The following is a 10,891-nucleotide window of genomic DNA, read 5'->3' as shown; positions in this document are numbered from 1 at the left end:
GGAGGGGAAACTGGGAAAGGAGAAATTCGCATGTAAATAAAGAAAATATCTAAAATAAAAAAAAAACAGCAAAAAAGAAAGCTGTAGTACTTTGCAGATATATTCCTTTAACATTTTAACATTCTAATAAACATCACAAATATAATGCAATACATGTGAATTATTACAAGCTTAATAAGGCATATACTGGAGCACTTCCATTTGGAAGCTTCCAATAAATGCCCTCTGACTTCTTTCTATTCTCTCCAGCCCCCACAAGAAACCCTGACAATGAGCAACATTGGTTGATCCAATCCAGTATTTCCCAAACCAGGTGGTACAGATGAGGTAGCTAAGCAAAGCATTGTCCACAGTCTGATATTTGGGATCACTGACAAACTTCCTTTCATATATTAGCCTCTTGCTCACACACTCCATAAGTCATGACATCCCTGAGCCTGGCAGGTTCTTACTCGGCATTGGCTCATGGCTACAGGCTAGGATGGGAATGTGTTTACAACTCTGTCTGGGCTACAGCCCCCATCCTACCCCCACCCCCAGAATGCCACAGAGCCTCTAGAGAAACATGCTTCTAGCCTTTAAAACCCTGGTATTATCTTCCGTCAATTTGCCCAAGGGATATAATCTTTCAAGAATCTTACCCCTGTGAGCCCATGACCTTCTCTTCAGCCACCTGACTTGTGCAGCAGTTCCCTTTACCCCTGCCAGGAGGACTCCATAGATCCGATTTAAAAGAGACTGGAAGCAGACTGGGGTTCTTTTGTCTAGTTTCTTAGGACCCATATTGCTTTCATTGCTGCTTTGTGAGCACATGCATAGATATACAAGTGAAGCAAGCCCAGACTTGAAAGTTAAGAACTTCGAGGAATTTCTCTGATCCTGGTACAGCAGGGATCCTGAAGTAAGCTGCTTGCCTTCTTTCCACCTTGGCTAGTCCATGTACAGAGCGGGGCTCATAATCGCACACACACAAACAAACAAACAAAAACCTCTGACCTTGCTGGAATAAGGCCTTCTTACATGTTTACGTGCTCTGGCATTCCAAGGTCATGGTGACCATATGTGTGTGGAACATAATACCCATGGATAGGAAAGCACACCATTGATGATATAGTTCAGAATAAGGGAGAGAAATATTAAGCAGGGCTGGAAGATGCAAAATTAAGCCCACTGGCTCTTCGCAAGCCACTCAACCCACTTAGCCCTGAGTTCTTCCTTTGCATAAGACAAAGTACTTTTGCAGAGTACACACAGCACAGTCACCAGGAGCATGACCATCAACGCTCGTCTGAGCCAGGTTGGAAGCCCAGTTCTGCCACTTTATAGCCATGTGAAGGATAATGTTGGTAGAACATTTTAGTCAGCTTTCTGTTACTATTTTAATAAAAAAAAAACAAAAACAAAAACAAACAAACAAACAAACAAAAACTAATACAAATCTCCAAGGAGAAAAGGGTTAATTTGGCTCATAGAGTTGGAGCTTGGCCCTGTTCATTTTGGACACATGAAGATAGAGCTTTTCAATAACAGGTAGTATGTAAACCAGCCAAAGCACCCACTCTGTGGCCAAGAGTGAAAGAGAGAGGGAAGAGGAAGAAAGGGCTAGCATCCCATTGTCTACTTCAGGAATATACACCCAATGACCCATACTCTGGTCTCTCTTCAGATCGTATACATCTTTCACCTTTTACTAAAGATTTCCGTGGAGAGGAAAAACTCTTGAGTCTCATAAACCCAATGAACAGAAGTCCTATCGAGCCATATCTCTTAGGGGTCCAACACCTCCCAACAGCTCCATTCTAAAGACCATGCCTCTAACACGTGAGCCTTTGCAAGTTCTGAGGTGGCACACACCTGTAATAACAAAACATCTTAATCACAACACTAAGAATACTGAGGCCTAACAATTGCCATTTTAAGGCTAGTGTGGGCTACACAGTGAGTTCTAGGCCGTCCTAGGCTACACATACAAAGATCCTGACTCATAAACCAAAGAAACAACTCCCGCCACCTCCACAATACTCAGTGGTGTAACACTTAGGTAGCACATACCTAAGGTCTGTGTTTCATCCTTAGCTGTGGCTATTGCTTTCCTGTCCTGCTGCACATCCATCCTTGTGGTCACTTGCTCCTTTTAGCAGACTGAACTAGACAAAGGGATTTGAACTTTCACCCTCTGCTAACCCTGCCACCACTGCTGAGGTGCTTCTCAGGCAAATAGCCAGTGCTCAGCCTAGGCCGCACCTTCCCCTTGTGCCAGCCCTAAAAAAACCCAGGCTCCTAGTTGTCAGTGGCCAGACTTGCCACTGACACACTTCCGTGTTGTGGGTGTATTGAAAACTGTGTGGTGCTCTGGGGACCTATTGCTCTAAGTGATCATTAATCCTATTTCATAACAGCTACTCAACAAACCTGGGAGAGCGAATGGAGGGCTGTTGCAGTGGGGGAGGGGATAGGTTTTCCTTTATTTGCTGCCTCAAGTGAGTCGTCTGTTTATCCCAGGATAATATTTAATTTCTAGTCGCCAGATCTCTTAATCGGCACAAAACAATATTTATTTAATTATTTACTTTTCTGAGGCCCAGTCCCCAGATACTGAAACTGATACAGAAAGGTGTGAAGCAAATTGGTCAAGGTCGAACAGTAGGTAACAGTCCTTAACTCTGTGTCTGGGAGTGCCCCTCTGGGACCGCGTGTGTCCTTGGTGTAGACAAGGCCCAGGGTTCCAGCTCTAGCACTCAAAGCCAACAAAATGCCAAGCAGAAGCCAAACCATACCTGTGTGACTGCAGAGCTTGCACCCTTATCACTGCAGAAACACAGAAAGATGAAGCCAACCTCAAATCCTTCAGTACTGGTCCAAGGCCCAGCGGGCTGCAGACGGCTGCTCTGCAGCTTAAGAAAACATTTTAGTTGGGTAACAGATTGGTAACTACTAAAATGCCTGCTGGCCTGGGGAGAGTTTTGATTACCTTCCTCTGCTCATTCCTTCGTTCTCTCCATTCCCCTCAGAAAACACTCCACTTGGGGCTGGAGGTATGCCTCAGTGCACAAAGCTCTAGGCTCAGTCTTCGGTGCCTTTGAAACCAGGCACCATGCTGCCTGTGCATTTGGGAAACAAAATCAGAGGGGCTCAGAAGTTAAGGTCGTATTTAGCTACATAATGAAACTGAGGCCAGCCTAGTCTGTATGAAACCCTGTCTCAAAGGGAAAAAAAAAAGGAAAAAAATGTCTAAAGAAAACACTTAACCGAAAGGGACAATAGCCCTTGAACTCGAGCCATATTCTTCCCAACCCATTTGCCCTCTTTTCCCTCACTCCATCTCTCTGCTCTAACAAGGAATCCAAGTGTGTCAGAGATTATCTGCTGAGTCCTGATCACAGGCAAGAGTATATGGCCTAAGTGACCACTTGGGATTTTCTCTGCACTCTGACGCTTCATGGAATCCTAACACCAGGCCGTAACCGTGCTGTCAATATGAACTCGTGGCTCGGTTGTGAAGATCAAAGTCATATCGATCCTGGCAGCCAGTCTTTCTAGACAGATTATTTTGTCATCCCCAGGCATGCCATTCCATGTTTCCTCCCTAAAGCTAAACTACAAGTGTAAAGAATAATGCTTCTGGAAGCAAAGAGATCACTGCTCATTGGGGTTAAGAGCCAACTTATCCAAAGCTGGCTGCTTCGGTTGATTTGAAGTGTCCTCAAAGGTTAGGGGAAGGGCCAATCCAGTTACTGTCTAAGGGTTTTTTCTTTCTAAGGGCTTTTTCTTTTTTCTTATTTATAGTTCTTCCTAAGCATTGGTGTATCCTGACAGCAGTATACATCAGTTACATAACCCAGGTCAGAAAAGCTTGAAGTAGGAAAATGTATTTATTTTTGGCTCATGAGTTCAGATGGCTCAGTCCATCATGGCAGAAGAGTTCAGTCCATCATGGTGGAAGAGTTCAGTTCACACTGTAACAGGCCAGGAAACAAAGAACTGGAAGTGGCTGGCGATGATTTGCCCTCAAAGATCTGCATCCAGTGGCCAGCTTCCTCCAACTCAGCCTTCCTACCTCCGTTTTTTGAAACCTCCCCAAATAGCACCAGCAGCTGGGGAGCAAGTATTTAAAACACGAGCTTATGAGAGAGCATGATTGTTCAAACCACAATACAGAACTTAGAAAGTTGGCCACCTGACAATGTTCCATTTTTCTGGTGGTTGGAAAATGTGTTGGAGGAGCCACGTGTTTCCAAAGAAGCTGTAGAGATTTCCTAACCTGGCAGGAAGCAGGCACCCAGTGAGCTCTAGGCACCACTGCCAAACCCAGTGCAACAACAAACATACTTATATTCCTTCTGGGCCATGGACTTACTTTCCTTTTCTCTGCTGCACTGGACTCTGCTCAGGATGAGACCTCCAAGCTAGCACTTAGAAGTTATGGGGGCAGGATGCTAATGTGGAAAAAAGCCCTACAGGGAAGGGGAGAAAGGTCCTGCTGCAAGAGAAGCAACAAAGCCTCATGCCTACTTCGCAATGAACAGAGTCTGTGGGCCTTGTGTCACCATCTGTAAACAGCGGGGGATGACTGATCGATCAGCCTTGGCTCAGTGCCTCTAGCTGCCTAGTAATATAAGACAGGGAGCTTGGAAGTGAAGGAGTAGAGACCTTGACATACATCCAGGCTGGCAATCACTGGCCTCAAGTCCAAGGGTACCAAGGCCATAGAGTCATCACCTAACTGAGCACTGGAAGAGCAGTCCAAGAGGCAAGCAAGCTGGCAAGAAAGGCAATTTAAGATTTACTTCGTGTCTTGGGAAAAAGAAATCATGGTAAATGGCTGGGTGGGTGGAAGGAGAAAAGTAGACCTGAAGCAGAGGTGGGAACGTGCCAGTGACTTCCCATGAGCACCAGGTGAAAGAGACTCAGAAGGATGGGACAGAGGCAAAGAAGATCTAAGGAGAGCACTCTTACCAGGAGCCCATCAGGCGCTGTGCTGTGGGGAAAGCAATATTGGATTGGGTGTCCAAAACTGAGGTTTCTAGTCCTGGCTTAGAAGTGGACTTGCTGTGTGTCCTTGAATAGTTTGTGCCCTCTCTAACCCTCAATTTCCTCACTTGTAATTTTGTGGTTTTGTTCAACCCTTTATTGAGGAACTATTAACATACAGCAAACCACACGTTTTTTTTCAAGTGTACAATTTGATGAGTTTTGACATCTGTACAAACCAGAAAACTACCACCACAAGGTCATGGACATAGGCATCACCCCTCAATTTTTCCTCTTTCTTTTTTCAGTAATTTCCCATTTTTACCCATCCCTCTGCTCCCCTCTTCTCCACAACAATCACAGAAGATGACAGTCTTTCAATGTATTCGTATGTATTCGTTTGATCATTTGTTTATTGATGAGGGAGTGCCAGGCCATATGAGGATTTTCCGGAATTGGTTTGACTACTACCTTGTTAGGTAAGGTCTCTCTTGTTTCTGCTGCTGTGTGTTCAGGCTGGCTGGTTCACAATGCTCAAGGCAGTTCTCCTTCCTCTGCCTTTATCTCACTGTAGGGGTGCTGAGATTACTGAGTGCTGAGACTGCAGATATGTACTGCTGGCACTTGCTACCCTCAGAGCCATCTCTCCAGTCCCAGCCACTGATGTCCTTTTCATCACTTGATGATTCTGTATCTCTTAAGGTTTCAAAGCTGGGATCATATAATACCATATGTATCTTAGGCAGCAATTGGCTTCTTCCACTGTTTTGATATTCATCTATGTTCTGACATTTGTTAGTAGTTCCCCCTCCCTCATTTCCACAGTCCCTCTATCCCCCATCCCTCCCTCCATCCCTCGATTCCTCCATCCCTGCTTCCTGCCTGCCTGCTTGCCTGCCATCTTGCTGTACTTCCTTCCAACTTCATTTTGGAGTAGTATTGAATTTTGTTGTTATGGAAAAGTCTCTAAAACATGCATAAAATTTCAAAGCTTCATAAATAGCATGTACCATATACATGATATGTTTAACAAAATGACACAAAAGTATGTGTAAAAATCTGAAAGAATACATATCACGTTAACCTACTTGCTACCAAGTGATTTGGAATTATAGATATGCTTCTTTTGCTGCACTGATTCCTAATTTTTTAATTGTCAAAACAGATAGTAGGAAAACATCATGTCTTAAAAAGTTTTGCCGAAGCATAATTGTCATAAAGTAAACAGCAGTATCTAAAGCTCATGAGATGAAAAGGTTTTGCATGTGAAGCCATCACTATAATTGAGATGGCAAGTATATACATCACCTCCAAAGACCTCTCCCCAGCCACTGGACTTCTTCCTGTCACCATAGATTACTTTGATTTTTCTAGAATTTGTATAAATGGGATGGGAAAAATAGTTTAGCTGAGCAGCAATGGTGCATGCATTTAATCCCAGCACTCAGAAGGCTGAGGCAGGTGGGTCTCCATAAGTTTGAGGCCAACCTAGTCTATAGAGTGAGTTCCAGGACAGCCAGGAACTCACTCTGAAAACTAGTATGTAATATATATAATTTTTAAGTAGATATTTTTACTCTGCTTTCTCTCACTACCATAGATGTTTGGAGATTGTTCCATGATGATGCATTTATCAACACTTCACTTTTTTTTTCTTGGCATGAGCTTACTACATTTAAGTGTTTTTTACTATTACAAATGTACTTATGATGAACATCCACATACAAAGTCTGCTCTCTGTCTCTCTCTGTGTCTTTCCCTCTATGTCTCTTCTCCTCTCTTCATTGTTTTCTTCTCTCTTTCCTCCATTCTTTTTGAAACAAGCTGCCATTCTGCTTCTTTGGGGTTTCTATGTCTATGTTTAAGTATTTGAGGAACTTTATATTCATTTATATTTATATTTATATGCAGAATTTTATATTCTTAGCAACCATGCAGATGGAACTGAGAGTTCTAGCACTCCTAAATCCTCCTCAACATTGGGAGTGGTCTGTTTTGAAATGTTAGATGTTTTCATCAGTATGTAGTAGACTCTTTGTGGGGTCTAGTTTGAATTTGTCCAGTGAACAATGATGCCAAACATCTTTTCTTAACTTTTAGCTGCTACATAGCTTCTTTGATGAAGTATTTCTTTGCATCTTTTACACAATTTAAATTTTTTTATATTTTTTATGTGAATAAAAGTTTTGCATATACATGCATGCATATATTCATATATACATATATATGTGCATGCACCACATATGTACCTGGTATCCCCAGAGGTTAGAAGATGTTAGATATGACAATGTTGGATTCTTCAGAACTGCAGTTATGGATAGCTATGAGCCACCATGTGAGTGCTAGGAACCAAACCACTTCAAGAGCCACAAGTGCTCTTAACCACTAAAACATCCCTCCAGTCCCTTTGGACATTTTTTAAAATTGAGACAAGTTCTCACAGACTGGCCTGGAACTTAATATGTAGCCTAGGTTGATCCCAAACTTCTTCTTCGGCCTCCTAGGTGCTGCAATTATAGACATAGACCACCACACTCTATCTTTTGTCCATTTTTATTTTTTAAAGATTTTTTTTCATCATCACAACCTAGATTTATTACAACTGACCTGCAGGCAAAGGGTAGACTATTCCATAAACATGTGGACTCCATGGCTATGTCTTAAATAGAGGAAGGATTCAAACAAGAATACAGGATAAAATATTCCAAAGCTCCAAGAAGGAGTTATGTTACTGAGCTACATTTTTACAGACAAATAAGGCAATATCCCTGCACATCAGCTTTTTGATAATTTTTATATACTTTCATATGGTACAAGAGAAAAATAACCAGCGCTCACAATGTACAGTTCTTACACTATTTTCACAGTTTGTGAACACTACACACCCTTTTGTTTTAATAAAGGTACATTGTAATAAAGATTTATTTTTATGTGGGGTTTTTGTATGTGTGTCTGTATGAGGCTGACAAATCCTCTTGAACTGTAGCTATAAATAGTTGTGGGTGCTGCAAATTTTAACAATATTGAATTCTCAGGCCCAAAAGCAAAGTGCATGTCTCCAATTATTTACATCTTGTTAACATCTTGATTATCTCTTGTTAACATTTTGAGATTTTTTTTTCAGTATAGTGATCTTATGTCCTTTATCAAATTTATTCATAATTCAGTTTATTTTGAGACGGGGTGTTTTTTTGTACTGAACTTGTAATCTTCCTGCCTCAGCATCCAGTGTCCTGGGGTAACAGATGAGCATCATTACACTCAGCGGTAATATTACACGATTTTTTTTGTTGTTGTTGTTGTTTTCAAGAGACAGGGTTTCTCTGTGTAGTCCTGGCTTCTTAGAGCTCATTCTGTAGACCAAGCTGGCCTCAAACTCAGAAATCCGCCTGCCTCTGCCTCCCAAGGGCTGGGATTAAAGGCATGTGCCACCACCTCCTGGCACATTTTTTTTTTTTTTTTTGTGCTTCTGGGGGCTGTGTCTCATTCGTGCTAAACAAGAGTTCTGCCACTGAAATATGTCTCCAGCTCAGCATTTCATTTTTTGACATTTAAAAAGGCATTTTTGTTTCCATTTTAAAGTATTCATTGCTGATCTATACACTATAATTTGGTGTTGCATGTTGTCTTTTAATGGAATCTCATGTGACTCATTAGTAGAGTGACTTGAACTCTATAGACAGAAGATCATATTGTTTATAAGAAGAGTTTAAATTCTTCATTTTCTATCTGTGTATTTTATATTCTTTTGGCTTCTTAGTATGCTAACAAGAGCCATTAGCCAAAGCATTGCAAATAGAAAAGAGGCATTTTTGCTTTGTTCCTAATCTATTGTGTACATTTTCAGTTTTTCATTGTGAAGCATGATGTTAAATGTGGGGTTTTCATAATTGACTTTGTCAGGTTGCAAAGATTACCTTCTAATTCCAGGTTCCAGGTTAAGAGTTCTTTTGATCTTGAACAGTTATTGAACTTTGTCACATATTTTTTCTTTAACTAATGGCATGATTACATGTTTTTCATTTTAATCTAAGTATAGTTCATTGGTTAATTTCTGGTTGTTGAAATGGCTGTATTTCTGGAATAAATATTACTTCATGATGTTTTATCCTTTTTATATATCATTGATTATGTTAGCTTAAATGTTAACTTTTTTAACTATTAGATTTTGGGAGGTCTTGAGGGGAATTCAGACAATACCTCACTCTGTAATCCAGGATGGCCTTGAACTCATAATGACTGTCCAATCTCAAGTTTCCTAAATTGAAGGATTACAGAAGTGAGCCACCATGCCAAGATAAACCAGTTTTACAAAGAACATTTGTTTATATTTTACTTGTGATGTACTTATATGGATTTGTCATCATGTTATCTGGACTGGTCATTTGGTGGCCCCCTATGATTCTTAAGGCTTTTTTTAAAAATCTTTACAATTTTGCAGCTCTGGGCAGGCAGTGGTGGCACATGCCTTTGATCTCAGCACTTGGGAGGCAGAGGCAGGTGGATTTCTGAGTGTAAGGTGAACCTGGTCTACAGAGTGAGTTCCAGGACAGCTAGGGCTGCACAGAGAAACCCTGCCTTGAAAAACAAAAAACAAAAACAAAAATAACAACACCACCAAGACTCTGCAGTCCTAGTAAGAGCCCTTCTGCTTTGGATATGTCTCTCCCTGTTTCCTTATTGCTTGTCTGTCTGCCTGTGTCCTTTCTCTTTCTCATACCCCCATTCAGATAAATGTTTGATAGCCAGAGTCTATATTGGGTAAGCCAGCTTCCTCAGAGGAAAATTGAGGCAACTCCATCAACTCACAGTTCTCATAGAGAAGGTACATCTGGGTCAAATAATTTGTAGCATTGCATCAGCTGCTAGAGTAGATAACTGGTGATTCTATAAAGCCCTAGGTGCAAAAGCAATATGCCATATGCTGTTAAGTATATCCCAGTTATCCTGAAGGATTGAGACTGGGCATGGCCTGCTATTTCAGACTTAGCATGAATAAGCCTAAATGTGAGTCTCTCTGGGTCTCAATCTGTAAAATTAGGAAGTAGGCTCCTTAGATTCTTTACTCTACAAATGGAAATAGATTGCAGCAAAGCTAAATGACTGGATAATAGGTTGTGGATTAAAATATTTTCAATGATATTATTGGCTTGAAAGATTTTAAAACCATAAGGTTGTAGCCTATTCAACTTAGCTATGTTGAGACAAAGTGTAAAGAAAAAATTTCATTGGTTCCTTCTGATCTCTCTGGGCTGGTGTCCTGAGAAGACCTTGGGCACAACCTCTGCAGCCATTCCCACAACACCCAGAGGAAGCTTCACTCCCAGACACTCTGACACTCTCAGGATCAGAGTTGAGGAGGACCCAAATCTGTCCCAACACCGGGAATAACTGGGACCAGCAGGAACCAGGCACACAGGAACTCTGCCAGCAGAGTGGCTTGGGTTCCTTCTGGTCTCTCTGGGCTGGTGTCCTGAGCAGACCTTGTACCCAAGCTCTGCAGCCAGCCCCACAACACCCAGAGGAAGCTGCTGCACTCCCAGCTGCTCTAACAAGCCCAGGGTCACAGGATCCTAGAATCACAGGATCACAGAGACACCTTGACTGAGGAGTTCTGACACAACCAGGATCACAGGAAGGACAGGCTCCAGTCAGATTTAGCCAGGGCAGGTAGTACTAGAGATAACCACATGGTGGGGGGCAAGTGTAATAAAATAAACAACATAAACCAAGGTTACTTGGCATCATCAGAACCCAATTCTCCCACCATAGCAAGTCCTGGACACACCATCACACCAGAAAAGCAAGAATCAGATCTAAACTCACTTCTCATAATGATGATACAGGACTTTAAGACATAAATAGCACCCTCAAAAAAATACAAGAGAACACAGGTAAACAGCTAGAAGCTCTTAAAGAG

At 41.8% G+C, this 10,891-nt stretch overlaps 1 protein-coding gene and 1 pseudogene across 1 annotated transcript in view; both read left to right on the top strand.

The window, feature by feature from the left end:
* Window positions 1-10,891, top strand: part of Slc16a2 (solute carrier family 16 member 2) — a 123,768-nt gene that overhangs the window by 86,265 nt on the left and 26,612 nt on the right. The window lies entirely within an intron of this gene.
* On the top strand, window positions 1,647-1,734 carry LOC116095609 (annotated as a pseudogene).

The sequence above is a fragment of the Mastomys coucha genome, chromosome X (assembly GCF_008632895.1).
Source record: "Mastomys coucha isolate ucsf_1 chromosome X, UCSF_Mcou_1, whole genome shotgun sequence".
Lineage (NCBI taxonomy): Eukaryota > Metazoa > Chordata > Mammalia > Rodentia > Muridae > Mastomys > Mastomys coucha.
This window is presented reverse-complemented; position numbering and strand designations above follow the sequence as displayed.